General features: G+C 42.5%; 1 long non-coding RNA gene across 1 annotated transcript; it reads right to left on the reverse strand.

The window, feature by feature from the left end:
- Positions 1-403: 403 nt before the first annotated feature.
- Positions 404-17,016, reverse strand: LOC120370955. The gene is made up of 4 exons (XR_005584082.1): positions 16,682-17,016; positions 5,055-5,147; positions 2,051-2,110; positions 404-960 (listed from the first exon to the last, which is right to left on the reverse strand). It is a non-coding gene; the product is annotated as an uncharacterized LOC120370955 (long non-coding RNA).
- Positions 17,017-19,033: the final 2,017 nt, after the last annotated feature.

The raw sequence follows: 19,033 nt of genomic DNA on the forward strand, positions 1-19,033 counted from the left end.
ACACACACACACTATAGACCTCGCATCATAATTGGTACATTTTTACTCTTAATGTAAGATATTTTTTAAACTTTGAAGAAGGGGTCATCAACCAAAGAAGGTTGAGAAACACAGCTATCAGGTACTGACACATATAGCCATTCGCCTCGGCACAGCAAGGTTCACCAAAATTCTTAAGTTTTGCACCAGGTCAGCCCAGCGATACTTTTTTCAGCAGAAGCAGGTTGCATTTTTGTGGACTCAACCAGGAAAAATAAATACCATAATTTTTATAGAGGGCTTTATTGCTGCTTTTTTAGGTGTACCAAAGCCAGGGAAAACAAACATTATGATTATAATCCTTTCAGTCACACTGTTTTTTTCACAAGAAAATAAAACCACAAAGGAAACAAAATAGGGGAGATGACAACCATTTGTGGGCATGTAATAGGTATACATAGGATCTTTCCTCACCAAAGTTCATTGAAACGACATGTGGTCATGGATGTTAGTAGAAAGTAATGATAAACAAAAAAACCTGATAAGATTGCAATATTGCCAACCCTGAGTTTTCAAAAATCTTAAGTCAGACACCAAGAAATCATGAGATTGGCTGAAAAATCATAAGATCTTTAAAAAAAATTATGCATTTTGTTCTGGTATTTTTTAAATCTGCCTTTTCATTTTTGAAAATAATTGTAAACTTAATCCAGTGGTGATTGTGTGTTACAGATCCCTCTCTGGGCTTGATCCACAGAGGATATGAATTGTTACAGCCCATAGCAGGAAGTCTTGATTTGTTAGCTCAAACTACAGCCGCTCATGCTTTCAGCTCTGGACGTCTCCAGTTCAATCCTGGTGTATTGGCCAAGATGGTGGCTATCATGCACATTTAGGTCACATTTTTAAGCATGTGGACTAGAAGATTACCCTTTTAACAATGAAAGCTGAGCTTCTCACATAATCACAGGAGTCCAGGCGCTGGGGATTTAAGGAAAGCACAAAATAATGTAAGACTCACAAAAGAATCACAAGAGTTGGAAGTACAAAGATTCCTAAACAGAATCTGGGTGTTTAGAAGAGTTTTGGCCAAGTTAGATCTTAAAGACTGAGCTTTAAATTCTCATTATTCATGCACAGACAAAAAACGGTGACCAATATGGTCGCCCTAATGGTTACGGTCAGAGACAGGACAAATAAAGCACAAAATGCGCCATGAATATTCAGCCTCATCTTAACAGGAAATGGTTCCTCTGCTTTTGCCCTGCCTTTGTGTTTGCTTTCATGTGGTGGAATGATCCAAGAAACAGAACATTAAGCTCCCACACACAAATACCCATGGAAAGCATTTTTAAAATTAATTTCTATGGACTTTTGCACTAGAAATCTGATCATAATGGTTACACCCACCCAGTCAGGCTACAGAAAAAATGCCATGTGACTTATGAGACTAAACAGAACTAAGCAACACAGATCACCATAGAGTTTTTGAATAGTAAGTAAATGAAATGAACAAAGAAAATGCACTGAGTAAGTTTGAATAAACAAATGAAAACATTTGACAAAATCATGTTCTGTTTGCAGATCAAGTTGTGTTGGCTACACGATCACTTTAAAGGGCATGATTTTAAAATGGCATGTGCCAGATAGAGGTGAGCAAATCAGGGGTAGTTTCAGGTTTACAAGCATTTAGTGTTTTGTTTTGTTTGTTTTTGGGGGTTTCTTTGGGGGGGATTTGGGGGAGTGAAGGGGAAGGGGTTTGGTTTTGAAATACCAAATATAAATATGGATCATAGAAGGCTCTTTCTAGTTCGAGGGAGAAGGTAAATATTTCCAGCGTTAGGCCATGTCATAAAGACAGCTCAGTCAGCTTTCAGTGTCATAAATACAAAACCAGGAAATGTTTGGCTCTGGGTCCCAAAGCCGGAAGTGTGTACGTGGAGTTCCGTCAAATGTCCATGTATATAATGCCATGAATATATTCTAGGGAAGAACCTGGGTAGTTTCAGGCTATTCTCATCCTTGTGCCAACTTATAACAATGAAAAAAATAGAGATTTTCATCTACCTACCTGATAGTAATGCAAAGTGTGTTAGCACTTCTCATCAGTAAGGGGCACATTCACAGCCACCTAATAAGGATTGGAGGAAAGCAACCACATAAAGAAATTTCAAAATAACAAACTTACAAATTACATAACAAAATAACAGCAGCAGCTTCTCAGTTGCATAAATGGAATCACGGCAGAGAACTGTAACCTTTAATTTTGTTCATATTAAATCACAACTATTAATGTGTGATTTGGAAGGTATTTGCCCTTTGGATAGTCATATTTTTGTTCTGAGCTTCAAAAATATAAATTACAGTAATTTCAAGCCCAGGCTTACTTCAATGACGTAAATGAGCTTCAAACTTTCAAACACTAGCTGTCCCTTACTGCAAGAGGTAGCAATTATATAAAACTCTTTTATTGCAAGGCGGTATTTTCTGCCCACTAAGTTTATGTGCCCCAGGTGAAGCAATATAAGCAAACTAGTTCTCATGCTTGTGTTAATAATGGAAACTGCATTTAGGAAGTTTGCAGGATAAAAACTATAAACTTTTCTTTTTATTGGTAGGGTGTCAAACCTTTGCAATCTGAAACAGAAGTATAGCTGTAGAAGGAGGAAAGAAAGTTTTCCAAGAAGCCAGCATTCACAGCCTCTGTCAAATGCATGAGCAGTGGCAACAGGGGTGTAGTCTTTAATGAGAAATGCTGGAAAAATAAGGCTAGAAATGAAGTTTATTCAAGTGACTCTGCATTTTTGGTGAATATTAGATATGCAGAATGAAATTAATCTGTGGTGTAACAACTCCACTGAAGTCAACTGGAATTAAACTGATCTATAGTATGTATGTGCATATGTCTTCCCAGTATTCTATGCTGTACAGCAAATATCTGTATTATTTGCTAACAAAGCTTGTGTTGCATGCTTGAGCATACTGAAGGATAACAGCCAGGAGTATTGTCAGCTAATGGAGTTAACTCCTTTAACTCGAGCAATAGAGGTCTGTGGTGTGTTTTTGAAGGCCCTGGTTTTAAACACTGATGGTTGTTCAGGCAGGGGGTCGACTCATTATAGTTGCATATGATATAATTCCTTTGTTTTTCAATGTCCTGTCTCCCTGTCCCCTCCAAAGATAATGACGATGTTAAGAGTTGTGCTAAGGTTCAAAGCCAAGCACAAAAAATTCAGGAAACACCAATATTAAGGTTGCCTGGAGGCTGCTCTAAATTTGCTGAATCAACCACCAATGAGGGGTGGAAATGCTCAGAAAGCCACCTGTGTCCCTCCCACTCTGCTGGGCTGAGAGCAGCTCAGACACATCGGAGACTCTGGCCCAAACTGTACAAATACATGGATTGAATTTCTGTACAATAATACTACCTAAAGCTGTCCAGAGGAGGACAATTCCATCTCATAGAAACTTCTGAGGTTTTGAAATTTTTCTCTTGTTCTCTATTCAGAACAGAGGTTTTCATTCCAGATCACTCTGAATTAAGTAGAACAGGGACTTGAACCTGTGGCTTATATGTCACAGGCTAGTGCCCTAAGCACCAGCCTATAAAGTGAGAGGGTTGCTTTCTCTCTCACCTGCTCCCTTCCCTCCCCTTCCATTATACGTGACCAGAGACCCCTGCACCCCAGAAAAGTGACAAAAACTTCATCAAACCCAGGATGTTTCAACAAACCAGTTCTAGTAATATCCTATCAGACTTGGCATCCATACAAATGAAGGTATTCTGTCCCCTGCAAGTACGTGACATGTGTTTTTCCAGTAACAGCAGGAAACTTGAGCTTAGTCATATGGATTGATTTCAGAACACTGTCATCTAGAGAAGGTCCCAACACTCCTGAGCTTGGGGGAGGTTTGGATTTGGATCTGCATCCAGATTTTGTGGCCCGGGGCCTTTTCTCCCATTAACGCTTACCTGCGTCTTTTGCCAAGCCAAGATTGGAGGTTATCTTCAATGGGAATTGTATTATGAGCCGAATCCTAGTCCCACTAAAACCAGGCTTCAGTTCAACCAGGATCTGGCCCTGTATGCACTGCTACCACTTGATTTGAAAGCTCTCAAATACTATGGGAAAGGAAGGGTGAAATGTAAATGTTTACACAGGTGTCAGGTGTGTGACGCAGGTGTGGTGTCTGAATGGATCCTGGAGCATAAAGGCAAAATGTGCTTTCATCAGAATTACTGAACACATTAAAAAAAAAAGAAGGATTTTGATTTAACTCCCCTCCTTTTTTTGATAGGTTGACTAAGGGGAACATCTAACTTCAAAGGAATCACTTGCACAGCTGATGACATTTAGGAAGAAAAGGAAAAACGTTGCTTTTTTAAGAGACTTACAAATGTCATGTGTTCATGGGTGCAATTTTCCATGAAGAAAAAAAAAATCTCTCTCCCGGATACAACATATGGACCATGCAATGCAGGAGTTACTATGGTAACTAGCCTTTTAAAAATCACTACATATGTATATGCCAACCAAATTAATGTATTCATTTTGGCCTGGGGTCTATATTAATTTATAAGTCCCATCTTTCTAACATTAGTTTGTTTTTTTCTTTTTCTATAAAATATGCCTAATTGATGCTGTAGACACTGGCTGACTGTGCTGCCTTTTGGACTCATACGTACTTTGCAACTGAAAGATAAAAATATTGCAAGTGAAGGTCACTTGCACAAGGAGGGAAAGCGAACTTAACTAACTCAGAATAGAGGCATTAAGCATAAAAGTACAATTACAGAATCAAAATGATTTAAGCTCCAAGGTAGGAATGCAGCTGAGGTGACATTTGGTTTCAATAAAATGTTATATATTAAAAATAATATATATATAGCAGCTTCCAAAGCTGAATAAAGGATGCTGACCTAGAGAAATCTATCTTGAGGAACCCATTAATGCCTTTGTATACAAGTGGGAAGCAGCCCCATGATAATGTGCAATGCACATCTCTGGTCAGACTCGAGCCCTGACTCAAAGAATTCTTGCAATGTAAACCACTGTTTCTGAAAAGGTTTATACCTGGTTCTTCTCTCACGGATGCCAGTCCTGATATCTGCCAGTACAGAAGTCTGATCCTGCTCCCATCAAACTCAATGGAAGTTTTACTCATGACTTCAAAGGAAGGAGGATTGCACTCCAAAAAAAGAGGAAAAACGGACTTGTTACTTTTGTTCTGTTTTAATTCATGGTGACCTGAAAAGAAAAAGACATGTGGGTTTGTATTATTTTGTATTTTTGGGGGGATGAAGGGATCCTGAAAAAATGTTTCTCATCCACCATTTTTTCCTCCAACCACTAGAAATAACAGGACTTCCTTGTGGTTTTCTGGAGGTCTCCTTGGAGGGTCACCAAAAGGAGGATCATGAGTCACAGGAAACTGAATGCTCTGCAGTTGAGAGGGGAAATGGGGGGGGGGTTTAATCTGACTGTTTAAAACACTTTGGTTTGTTTGGTTTTGGTAATGCCTACTTCACTCAAACACTGAAACAAACTGGGGAGATGCTCTCTCTGTGAAAAACTGAACTCCACAGCTAGTTCAGAACAGGGCTGAGAAAGCTCCCACACCATTTCTCTAGTCCTCCAATGACCTCAGTGACATGGGATACACTTATTACTATTTATATTATGTTAGTGCCTAGAGAACACAGCAGAATGAGACCCCGTTGTGCTTGGTATAGTCCAAACACACAGTAAGAAAAAGTTCCGTTCCAGGGATCTTACAGTGTAAATAGACAAGACAGAAAGAGCAGGAGGAAGAAGTATTACTATTCCCATCTTACAGAGCGGGAACTGAGGTAGAAGAAGATGTAAGTGACTTGCTCAAGGACTCACTAGAACTTGGGTAGAGCCAGGAACTGAGCCCGCATCTCTTAACCAAACACATAGCATGCATGCATCCATAAACCCACACACGTGCCTCTTTTGGCTCCTTCATCTGGCAGGTACTTAAGAGTTAACTTTCATGCTTAACACACACATGCTCATGTAGCACTGAAAGGCTTTCCAGCTGATACAAAGTGGGGAATGCTGGAACTGCTCCATTTCCACTGCATTCAGGCATCTCCACTGGCACAGAACAGGGGGATGGGATTTGTCCCATAGAAAACCTTCAGTAGGTATCTACTGACATTGTGAATGGCAACTGTTAGACACAGAGTTAGTGTGGGCAATAGAACCAGAGGAAATACCAAAATTGTCCGTGAGATCTGATGCTTTCAGGTAATTCATCACACAGTGACTCTATTTCATGTCAAGCTCGGAAAAAACATAACAAAATGCCAGAGAAAAGCAATACTGTGTAAGGCATCAAAGGTCAAGATGTGCCCAAACTTAGAACTGCTGAGAGCAAAGTTTGACAATGAGAGTAAAAGCTCTGACTTAACTTGTTATGGAACTCAATGGGAACTGGAACTGTTTGTCCCAATGTCACATGCTCCATATTTCACAGATTTTAAAGAACCATTTTCTGTTTCTGAAGTTCTATTCTTATATTACAAAACAAAACATTGACATTAAAGCCAGACAGTGCTAGTCTGTCGAGCATAAAGGATTTCCATTTGCATGTGTAGGGAAGAATAGACTCTTCGGTGGATGGGTTACTTTGAAACATTCTTGCTTTGCAAATTTTTGCCGGAAATGCCCTCGTTTACAACTTTAGCGTTCTTACACTTGCCTTCAAGTTCACCTCTCTTCTTATTCACGTATAGAGAGGTTACCATTACCTCAGCACCTGCTGTACATTTCTACCCTTTTCCTGCAGTCACATGTTCCAGGAACATTAATATGATATTTTGCATTCATTCCCCTGTTTAATTTTTCAGTATTCCATCTTCTTGACCAGGAATTCCCTTAGTCAGGCTCAAGTAGAATTCCAGTCAAGGACTGTCCTATCCCTACAGTGCCCCCAAAATGTGGGAAGGAAGCAGACTGTTGGCCCACATGCCAGCGCTACAGGAAGTATTTTCCACTTTGTGGCGGGGGTAGCTATGTGCCTGCACCCCTTATACCCAGGGAACTCCAAGAGACATTCTTCTCCCACTAGCCAGAATACCTCAGTGCTCCATCGAGAGTGGTGAAAACGCCACACCGCTCCGTGCTCTGGGCAAGGTCAGTCTGCATGATCTAGCCCTGTGATAGCTCAGAAAGCGATTCATGGAATTTTTTCTTTATTTCTAATCATTAATACTCAAAAGCACTTTCTAAAGTAAAGAGTCTGAAAGGAAGGTTACAGATGGAGGATAAACATCAGTAATTCGAGGTCTGTCCAGTCATGAGTGATGCTCTTTATTCATTTATCATTATTAATTATATTATTATTGCACCTAGACGCTCCAGTCATTAGGATCCCATTTTTAAATGGCTGTTACTAGACCAGGGAAGTTAATGGATAAAGTCAATGATAAATGAAGGTACGACACACGGCGGATCAGCCTTCTGAGAGGACCTGCACTGATCTTCAAATACATTCTTCAACTGAATTTTTACATCTGTTTGCCCCAATTTCTCTCTGCCTAGGGCTCCCGTTATTATCAGTGGGAGACATGTTTGTACACACTGGGGCAGAATTTAGCTACCTCTTTGCTCCGAAAAGACTCAGCATCCCTGTTGTATAAACCAAAACCAGGCCCCTTCCATTCCATTCCTGGCCAAAGAAATACGTTCACGTTCGCCTTTAAAAAATATATCATTTCAAATGTCAACAGTGTGTCCTCAAGCATCCCTGAGATGTTTTATGATCATTCCCCATCTCAACTGTTATTTTCTTTCTCGGTGTAATGACAGGCTACAGTACATTCCTTGCAAAAGAAATTTAAATATAGGGTAATAAATTTTTGTGTATGCTGTTTTCATCCGCCTCCTATAACAAGCATCTGCAAAACATTCATTCTTTTACCTTTTCAACTGGAGTGGAGTACTTGGTGAAATGATCTCTGACTTGTGAGAGAGAACATCATCAAAATATTCCCCAAAACAGTTTTCGTCGTCAATAAAATTGTTTTAAAATAATACACGTTTACATTGCACTGTAAATCTACAGAACATGGATAAAAACACATTCCTAGCCCCCCAGGAACCTTTCTTCTCAATGGGAACCCAAAGTTCTCTGTTCCCAGCTGCTGTGTTGCAGAACTGCTCATAAAGAAGTAGAATGATTTTTTTCTCTTGTGGGCAAAGGATATATTTGCTCTGTCAGTGGAATTAATTCATCTTTGTGCAGAGCACCAGCACAAAGCTTAGGAATTATGTAAGTCTCACTTGAGCCAAGGGCCTGAATGAGTATATAGCCCCTGTACTGGCCCTCCATCCAGGAGTAAATTTCACCATTTGTGAGCAAATATGGTTGAATTAATCTTGTTCTAACTAAAAAAGATCACCTTCAAACAGCGGCTAAGTCTGGAAAATCTCCGTCCAAAAGGCGGATGTTTCAAATGGGTAGGAGCAAATGAAAACAGAGGCTTAGAATGGAAACTGTTCTGTACCCTTAACTAATGCACTCCTACTATGTCCAGTTTATATGAATTTGATAAATTATCCTCCACATGCCAAATACAGACCATGGCATTTTTGTTCACTCATGAAGTGGCCTGACAGCATTTCATATCTATTTTTCATAAATCCACTACATTTGCAATGAAGCCAATAGGTAAATGTTCAAAACCACTTGTCGCTATTAGGACACACCTTGGCTTCACAGCCTCCTTCAGTTCTAATTCAAGTTTCCCAGGAGACTTAGATCCAGCACAATGAACTACAGTGCTGCTATTACTGCTGCAATAATAAGGGGAGGGAGAGAGGGGGCCAGCCCCCATTTCCATTGCAACCACTTATTTCCAGGGGTGTATAATGGGGCTGTAAAAATTTATTTCAGCCTGCACTTTAGCACAGAAGATCTCTGCCCAGGAGCAAACAAAAATTTAATTCCCCCCATTAAAAAACAAGAATGTTTCTGCTAAGTAATAAAGAATGCAAAACCCAGCACAGACATGTACTGGATTTAGCTGATGCTCAGTCAGCAAAGGATGAGGTTTAAAAGGGCTACATCCAGTGTGGTGATCTTAGGCTCGTCTTACGCTTCTTTCTGGCTAGCAGTTCCCTTCTGGAGGGATGAGCCTTTCCATAGTTCTGGGGTTTGCATCCCCCTGAGTCCAAACCTCATTCCCCCAACTGCAGCCATGTATTGGAAACTCTCTGAAGTTTTTTACGGCAGGAGGGAGTGGATCCAGCCCACAGGGACTCAGACTGTTTATTGCAACATCTTAGTTCACATTTGACTCTAAATGAAAAAGCTGGGACTCATGAAATCTGAGGCTGAATCCTGCTTTCAGTGACACCACCGGAATGCAAAGAGGAATAACATGGTCCTCTTGGCTCTCCAAAAGCACATGATCAACTGTATGATGCCAAGTTAAGTGCTCTTTAAAACTGCCATATCTTGCTGCTTTTGTTGTTGTTTCCATGTTTGCATAACATGCTTGGAAGCCCATATGCTCCTCCATCTTACTTACCCTTTTAAAAAAAGTGATAAATTAAAAGGTACTCAACACATCTTTATGCCTTCAATGAAGTTAAAAATGCAGTGGTGTTTTCACCTTAAAGCAAGAGAAAAACAGCAAGAAGAAGAACAATGGTCTAATGATTAGCTCACTGGCCTAGGTCTTGAGAGATCTTAACTCAATTCACTGCTCTGCAACAGACTTCCCATATGACCTTAGGCAAATCACTTATCCCCATTTTACAAATAGAAATTTGAGGCCCAGAGAGGCTTACAACATTTCCCTACATCTCGGGGGTGTTGTGGGGATAAATACATTAAATGATTGTGGCATGCTCAGATATCATGGTGAAGGGGGCCCTATAAAGTATCTAAGATAGCTACACAAGGTGTTAAATGAGGCACGGCACTGTCTTCTGAACAGCAGAAGCAAGTTTACTACGTAAACAGCAGCCAAATGTTTCAAACCTGGGTGCCTGAAGTTGGGCTCCTGTATCCATATGTGGAAGGCAGGAAATTGAGCGTCTGTTCTGTATATTCACATCTCTCATGTGCTGCTGTATCAGAACTTTCAAAAGTTGAAGGCTCACCCTGCATTAGGTGTGCAAAGAGGAGAGGGCGCAAGGATCCTTCGTCTCCATATGTCCCTACGCAGTCTGTGCACCAACGCACACTCTGTCCACTCAGGAATACATTTTCCTGATTCTGGAAAACATCCCTAGTTAGAAGTTTACTTCAATCCCATTGAAATCAGTGGGACCAGGGGTTTTCTTGAATCTGTGTGCACAAGTCGAGTGCAAGAAGATTTCACTGTGTATTCTGTCAAAGGGCGTAGCAATAACTTCTGCAATGTACTTTCCCCTAGTGCTGCCACAGTTCCTGGGCAAAGGCAATCCAGCAGCGTGCTGCCTCTGCCACAATCTAAAAATGGGCCCTTTTGTGGGATGAATTTCCTACCATCATCTCTGAGCTCTTTCCTTGGGTAATGTCCTGGGCCAAGGGATCACTTTGCATTCTAGAGCTTGGCTGGGATTTGTAATGCTTTTAATTACACAGGCTATTTTTATTTTTAGAACTGTTCCAGCACTGAATAGTTTCTTCTTATAACGAAGAGTCCTTGTGGCACCTTAGAGACTAACTCATTTATCTGGGCATAAGCTTTCGTGGGCTATAACCCACTTCATCAGATGCATGGAGTGAAAAATACAGTAGGCAGGTATAAATATACAGCACATGAAAAGATGGGAGTTGCCTTACCATGTGAGAGGGCTCAGTGCTAACAAGGCCAATTCAATCCATCCACATTCACCCTGATTGAATTGGCCTCGTTAACACTGAGCCCCCTCACATGGTAAGGCAACTCCCATCTTTTCATGTGCTGTATATTTATACCTGCCTACTGTATTTTTCACTCCAAGCTTCTGATGAAGTGGGTTATAGCCCACGAAAGTTTATACCCAAATAATTTTGTTAGTCTCTAAGGTGCCACAAGGACTCCTCATTGTTTTGGCTGATACAGATTAAAACAGCTACCCCTCTGAAACCTTTCTTATTACACTTATCCTTATGACATGGAGAACTGGAGTTTCTCAGAGCTAACTGCTAATGCAGATTCCTGTCACGAACACAGAGTGGGTGCCAACACATGGCAGCAAAGAATTAATCTTTAATATTATACAGCTGCTACTAAAATGAAGGAAAGCATCTGGAATGTTAGTGCATACCATTACCACTCCTTCTGTGAATGTATAACGTTGAAATGCAGTTTCCATTTACAGGCTGCTGTCGCCTTTTCAATTGTTCCTAACTTTCACAATCAAATTTCTTTGAGCCTGGAATTTTCCAGGCACAGTCTCCTGAGAGACTTTCATCAAAAGCCATTCAGCTCTTTTCAAGTTCTGGACATTTAAAACCAACCGTACTTTCGCCACATGTTTCTATCAGAAATCCTGTGTACGCACCGCTCAATGGCTGTTCAAATGTTATGCATTTCTATAAACACCTCTACATTCATGTGCCAGATTGATATAGCTCCACTGGCATCCACTGGTGCAAATTTGCACCAGCTGAAGATCTGGTCCTTTTATTTCATGACTCCTCTTTCTTCCTTATACCAATTTCACTGTGAACCTTGAATTATGCATTTTTTGAGCTACGACGACATGCTCGTGTCTCTAGCTGTTTAAATTTGCCCACTCAGTTATGGAGAGCGTTATTAATGGTTTACATCCATCTCTGACATTCCATGATTTAATACACAGGCAACATAGTATTTGTTATTTTGCATTTTATTCGTGAGATTTACAAGGCCTAATTAATTCAAAAGTTTTGTTTAAAAGTAGCTCATAACCATGTCAGAGTTTAGTTCACACTATGATGCTATTTGTCATCCCCTGTCTCAGCGTGAGCTCACCTATTTGGTTGATTGCTTATGTGGGGACAGTTCTATGCTTGGTTTTAAACGGAGTTGTGTATGAATTGTGTATTTTTAAAATCAATGGTTAAGTACCTACAGCTTCAGAAGAGGAGTTTCTTTGTATTCGGTAAGTCTAAATATATGATACGTCCAATCAATGAACACCTGGTGTTTAGTTCCTTTTTCCCCCCTAGTTTTTATTTTCTTGGTGCTTGTATTGTGTTAACTGTTTTTCAGATTTTATTTTATTGTAGGAGTTTGTGCTTGCATCTTAACGAACAGACAGAAAGTCATGCCTAATGGCATAAGGCTGTGTGCTAATGGTAAGGAAACTGAACACTCTAGCACATGTATTCTATGCTTTGATCTCATTCATCTTGGGTCCCAATGAATCCTTGCTGCTCTTTCATGTGCAGATACAAGCCTCTTGAGATAATAGATGCAAAACCTGGCTGCAGAACAGAAGTTCAGGCAGTAACCACTCAGCAGAAAGAGCGGAAGTTTACTAGTAAATGGGCTCCTGTTGCTGCCAGTGGTTGCCTTATGGGAAAATATTTTGATGGCCATTAATGCACTAAAATTTGGCTACGTTATATAAATGTGGATATTTTTATTTTCCTCTACTGACAGATTCAGAGTTGCCTGTAATATTTTCTGAATATTCTATCTTGATCAGGTTCTTGTGTTGTTAACTGTATGCAGACATTGTGTTAATTCACTAGCAACATTGTCAGGAAATGCACCTCAGGAAGAGGAGGTGGGAAATCCTCACATGCCCCTCTCAACAAACACTTTATGGACAATGTTGCAGCCATTTGCTGTGATGCTCTGGCTGGGCTATCTCCCCCCCAGACAGGGCTGTTGCCTCATTTGGCCTGTCTCCCCCACAGATGGGGCTTGCTAAACAGGTTTCTCCAGCCCTCAGAGGGGCAGAAAAGTTTAAAGACAGAGACACTCTCTTATTAACAGCATTATATGACAAGTGGGGAGGCCACCCCATCCAGTGTTAAACAGGGCTGCAGGGGTGAAAGTAACTTACAGGACTTACCGGTACTGCCGGAGTCCTGAGGGGGGCATGGCCTCATCCAGAAGAGGCGTGGCCTCTCAAGATTTAAAGGCCCTGGGGAACCAGCTGTGGCTGGGAGACCCAGAGCCTTTAAATCAACCAGGGGCTCCCAGCTGCAGAGGTGGCTGGGGGCCCCCTGGGGCTCAGGGGCAAATTAAAGGGCCTGGGGCTCTGGCCACCAGGGGGAACCCCGAGCTTTGCGGGGCTGGGGCAGGGATTTAAAAGGCTCAGAGCTCCTGCCGCTGAGGGAAGCCCGGAGCCCTTTCAATCTTGGTCCCAGCCCGGCCGCCAGAGCCGTGGCTGGGATTTAAAGGGCTCTGGGCTGCCCGCAGCTGCGGGGAGCTCTGAGCCCTTTAAATCCCCGCCGTGGAAGCCGGTGCGGTCTAGCACGGTGTACTGGCTCTTGCCGGTACGCCGGACCGGACCAGCTTACTTTCACCTCTGACTGTATGTATATGAATGTGTCACAAACAATGCAGCTGCAGCCTGCCACTGACCAGCAGCAACCCCAGCAACTGGCCCTTGTGCGCTGCTGCCTGCAGTGAGCCAGCAGGTGCCGCTGGGCTGGGCCTGCTAAGGAGTAAGTAACCAAGGCAAAAACCACAGCCAGCCAGCCAGGGAGGGAGCCGGGGGGGGGGGTGTGTGGGGGAGAAGGGAAAGTCAGGGGTGAATGAAGGACAACTGGAATAGCCTCCATGAAATATACAAGATATTTAGAGAAAGTTTTGTCAATTTCATCCTCTGCACTCTGTAGGCAGGACAAAACAAAAAGAGATCTGAGATTGCACCCGATGTCCTAAGGACATTTCAGGTGTTTAAATCAATATATAAAGAGGGTGGATTGGAATGAAAACTACTATTTCTTTCAAAGGAGGCACAATAATTTCCCTGAATATTCAGTTTTCCCCTCCAATCCCTTTGTGGTTTTGTCTATAGGGGCTATTTGCTTTCCCTGTGAATCTTTAGTTGCTTTAGCAAAATTGCTTTGCCCAAAATAAACCCTAATCATCATGACACATCTTTCCACCATGTTCTCTGTGTTTTTTGTGTTGTTTTTTTTAAACAGTAACATTTCAAAGAGGATCTGCAAGCAGTTTGGACATCACAACCATGATCCTCTGCTGGGGAGGGAATGGGATAGATTTGAACTTGGAAATGGTTCCTGATTTTGATTGTGTTTAGGAGATCCCCTCATCCCAGGGGCAGAAAAGAACTGACCCTGCCATGGTCACACACACCCAACAACAACTGGGAGTGAAATTAACAAGGATGCCAGAAATGGCTCCTAACTCTGGGCACTGAACTGCACAAGGAACAGCTGAGTGTAAACTGTTCTTTTGCAGGTAGCAGCAGCAGGCATCTCAGCCAGTGTCCCTACTGCAAACTAGAGGACAATCACTGCTGTGGGGGGCGGAAGGGGTAGAGGAATGCAGAGCCTTGTCTGCAGCCTGACTGGAGGAGGGGGAGGGAGGAGCCAAGAAACCAATGTGACAGTGAGTTTTCCCCTTCCACCTGCTTTTATTAGCTCTGGATTTAAGCTGTGCAGCCAAATGCTTGTATTTGTTGTGTATATTAGTATTGGAGAGATCCCCTCATCCCGGGGGCAGAAAAGGACTGCCCCTGCCATGGTCAAACACACCCTCCCCTTGGCCCCCTCCCCCCAGCTACTGTGAGTGAAATTAACAAGGATGCCAGAAACTTAGCCCTGGGGGCTGAACCATCAGGGAACAGCTGAGTTTAAACTATTCTTATGCAAGTAGCAGGCATCTCTCTCCCTCCCTCAGTCAGTCTCCTTTTCTTACCGTACTTTCACCTCTGCAGGGCTGTCCTCTTTTTCAGAGGTTAGTTCCCCATCTGGTACTGGGACCAAACCAGATGTGGTTTTGGCCAGTATTTGATGGGGGATACTGCTCTTTCCCCTCCAGGTCTTAAAAAGGGCCCCTCCCCGTGCAGAATGTCTAGTGTTCTGGGAATGTGTGAGTGGCCACCTTAATGTCCGGTTTCAGAGTAGCAGCCATGTTAGTCTGTATCCTCAAAAAGAACAGGAGTACTTGTGGCATCTTAGAGACTAACAAATTTATTTGAGCATAAGCTTTGTTTTTAAGCCCATGAAAGCTTATGCTCAAATAAATTTGTTAGTCTTTAAGGTGTCACAAGTACTCCTGTTCTTAATGTCAGGGTTTCCTGCAATAGCAGGGAACAGATCTCAATGACCCAGGAGATCCCTTCCAGTCCCATGTGCTAGGGTCCTATGAGGAAGGCAGATGGGACACTGAGGCAGAGACTGTTGGGGAACTCCAAAGGTTGGGGAGGTCTGGGATAAGATAGACATGCACATAGACCACTATTGTTTTAAAAACCCTTTTCTCTCATTATGCTGTGTTCCTACGGCTAACATGAAACTATACTGTGCTTTAAGGCGGCCGTTTGGAGTTAATGTATTCACTGCTGGTCACAGATCCCGAAGGCAAGAACCGCAGGTACTACAGCCAGTCGGACCTGCTGAGTAATCACCATTAGTACACAGGGCGCTGTAGCCCTGGGCCTGGTCTGAGGGTGGGGGTATAGTGGGATTCTACCTCAGACTGATGACCAGAAGTGTTTTCAGAGATGCAGGTAGCTCTAAACCATGACAACCACAATAAAGGACCCCAACCTCACAGTTTGCTTCTATTCGCCCCCTCTTATCATACAAGAGCAAGGGGACACTCAAGGACACCGAAAGGCTGCACTTTTAAAAGGAAAGACTATTTTCACACAAGGCAAAATTCTCCAGTGGAACTCTGCCACAAGGTATCGTTGAGGCCAAGAGCTTAGTGGGGTTCAGAAAAAGCTAGGAGATTTATATGGATGAGGAGAACCTTTGGAGTTACAATAGTGAGAATTTAAAAGCCAAACAAGGTCTGGAGGGGCTACAACTCTTCATACTTCAGGATATAACCGAACCTCTCTAGCTACTGGGGGAACGGGGGGAAGAGAGAAGGAAACTCTCCTTACAGATAGATTATAAGTGCCTGCTGGCGCATTCTTGCACCTTCCTCTGAAGCCTCTGGCACTAACCACAGAGACAGCTCACTGAGTTATTACAGCAGGATAGCAATTCCAGTGTAACTAAGTCCTTACTCAGGCAAAACTCCCTTTGAAGTCAATGACAGTTTTTCTGAACAAGGTTGGGAGAATCAGGCCCACATGGTTCCTGTTTCCAGCATACTGATTATATCCAAAGGTAAGTCCCACCTACAGCCCCACACTCTATTCAGGGGTCTTGTCGCACCTGCAGGACTGGGAACCATAAGGAGTCCACGATTCCAATGTGTGACACGCAGGGGAGGACTGCCTAACTGCCAGGTCAGGTGGTAGCATTTGACACCTTCATGGGTGGCCCTTCGAGGCCGCTTTGTGGTTGTCACATGTTGCGGTGAGTTTATTTTATCTCTGACACAAGTTAAATCAACTGTATTGGCTTGTGCGCTCCACTTCTAATGCCATCAAGAATTCTCAGTACAGAGAAAAGCTGCAGTTAGGTTACACAATATGTATGCTCCTCCTGCTGGCTGCACAGTATTTCCAACAGTGAATTTTTCCTCCCAGAGAAGACTGGGATGCTAATGAAAACAACATATGACAGGCATCAGGACAGGGTTTCCCAGCGTCCATTTAAGAACACATACCTCTGGTTTGGATCCTAAAGTCAGTACAGATGTGGCAAAAACAATTATCAGAGGAAAACAACATTTTGCTTAAGCTGCAAAGGAAACTTTACATGTGTGCAGTACACCAATAATTCACTGGCTGAGGCCTCTGCCAGTCTGGCTTCCAGCCTTTGCAAAATAAGAAACAGTCTACTGTAAGGGGAATAGGCACTGGATATTGGGATAGCTAGTCGGGAGGACTGAAGAGGAGTGTATCTCCCCTTCCTCTTCTAAAAACAGAGGGAGTGCTGCCCCAGCTCTCCCTGGCTCACCTAAGTAGTACTCTCCCCACAGCTCCCCTCACCCCATCCTTATTGGCTGGTGCAGTCAGAATTCCTTTGTTTCAAAGCTACTTTAGCTGCATCACTAACAACAACGGGGACAAAACAGAATGCATCATGGTTGCCACGTGGATTGTGAGCTCATGGGCCCAGAGATTCTCTCTCATTTGGTCGTGCAGTGGAGTGCTAACCCTCGGGTTTTCCAGGCACTAGTGTAATGCAAATTAACGCCTACTACTGTCACAGAAGGATGAATTCTGAGCTCCACAAACTAAATGCCTGAGAAGAAAAGAAAGGAAAGAGGCAAAAACTACAGTCCAGATATTAGAATGCTTCAGTAACCAACCTTTGCACCTCAGGCCCATCTCTAAATGTAACCTGCTATTCCCATGTGTCAATTCTGGGTAACTTCCGTCTGGATGATAGTTGCAGGAAGTAACATCCAGAGCTCAGGAGCCTCTGCATTCTGTTAGCAATATAAACAGCTTCACTTTGTGCAGAGTCATGTACAGCAAGGCAAATAATAAGAGAAAATAGGCCACTGTCTCAGCTGGTACCAGCCCTTAGATCTTTTGTGGCTACGTAAGAATTAAAACCGAATACAATGCTAACAGGTTGCAGAAGCTCCTATTATTCACTTCTGTTCATGTTTCCAGTTACAAGTGCAAGTGAACTGGAAGTTTCTGTGGCACCCAGTAAACTATTGTGTTCAAGAGTTAAAGAGACATAGAAACTGGATCGGACCATCTCAACTGTACCTGAAACTACTTGGCAGGAGCAAATACTGGGACTGTCCCTGCCTTGTCAGCATACTCTCGGATGGTTTGTTTTCTTTACCTTTTGGCAATTGACCACTATCTTTGCAAAGTCTGTGTCACTTGGTGGTTATCACTAGTACTGTTTGTTTTGTCAAACGTATCCCATAGTATATTTCTTACTCTTTGTGTCACTTTGGGAGTTTCGTTATACATCACACTGTAACCAAAATAAACCTTTACTTCATTGTTAAAAAGTGGCACTGGCCACGGTGTATGGGCATGTTGAGGCATCGCTGTTTGGTTCTCTCATTCAGTAGCAGAAATCTCCTTAGATTCCACTATGTTATACCATGTAATTCAGATTCCACCACGTTATAACAACCCCATAAAGCTGATCCTCATCTCCTTTGATGGCTGTTTTGTTACTCAGGATTTATACTGGGGTAGCTGAGAGTCCAGCTTAGCCTCATAAATCTTGTCTACACCTGGGGGCATTTGCAAAAATTCTCCACCCTTCCTAAAACCAGCTCAGCTTCACTCATGCAATGTTGGGAGCCATGCTGCACAAGGGATGCTGGTGGAAGCAGAACCATGGGTGGCCTTTTCAAAAGCACTCAGAATTGGTCTAACTTGCCTGCCAAGGCTGAAAGCTTGTGACAATCACGCCTCATATCATTTCAACCTTCTCTGAGAAGATATAGATGACAGGAGGCCTGATTCAACATGGCTTTACTGTGGTTTTACAGCCGTGAAACTCACTGGAAATCAGCACATTACACGGGCATAAAACTGGAGTAACCTAGCTGTGAATCACTGCAGTGGTCTTTAAAATAGTGGTGGCAACCAATTGCCTCACCATACTTGCAGCTCTCAAGGTTGTTAAAACTGGTAAAGCTGAACTTGTGTTAGCAATGATGGGAAATTTTTGCAAAATGTCCATAGTGTAGAAAAAGGACATCCTTTTTCAAGGGCTCCCATGATTGGCTTAACTCTGGTCCCCACTGAAGTGAAGGGACATTTCACCATTGACTTGAACGGAAGCAGAATTATAGAAACACTTGCTGAGTGCTTTTGAAAATCCTACCTTTAATTACCAAATCCTTACACATTACCCAGTCAGCACATTTCAAACTTAGTGCAGGAACTGGAGCACTTTAAAGACAAGAGGTTTCGCTGTTGCAGGAACTTATAACTGCTGGTAGCTATGATCATAGGCTCAAAATATATTGGATTTATTAACAAAATGGCTTTGGTTTCTGTGTGAACAGAGGAGGTGGAGGGCAATCAATTAC

Source organism: Mauremys reevesii, linkage group 8 (genome assembly GCF_016161935.1).
Source record: "Mauremys reevesii isolate NIE-2019 linkage group 8, ASM1616193v1, whole genome shotgun sequence".
NCBI classification, from domain to species: Eukaryota; Metazoa; Chordata; order Testudines; family Geoemydidae; genus Mauremys; species Mauremys reevesii.